The sequence below is a fragment of the Peromyscus eremicus genome, unplaced genomic scaffold, assembly GCF_949786415.1.
Source record: "Peromyscus eremicus unplaced genomic scaffold, PerEre_H2_v1 PerEre#2#chr23_unloc_1, whole genome shotgun sequence".
Taxonomy (NCBI): domain Eukaryota; kingdom Metazoa; phylum Chordata; class Mammalia; order Rodentia; family Cricetidae; genus Peromyscus; species Peromyscus eremicus.
Genome location: NW_026734287.1, coordinates 1,040,576 through 1,040,819, shown reverse-complemented (window position 1 = coordinate 1,040,819; position 244 = coordinate 1,040,576).

The following is a 244-nucleotide window of genomic DNA, read 5'->3' as shown; positions in this document are numbered from 1 at the left end:
CGCCAACCCAACCCAAAAGTGAAACAAACAAACACACACACATACACACATAAATAATCTTGCTTTTGTCTATTTTGGGAAATGATTTTTGAACTTTGGTGGATAGAAGAGAAAGAGCATTTTGATGATTTCACAGAGACCCCCATACATGAAGACAATCAATGCCATCTTGATTTCTACATTTTCTTCACCAAATCAATTGGCTTCTGGCATCACGGGACACAGACTCCTAATGTGCTTCATA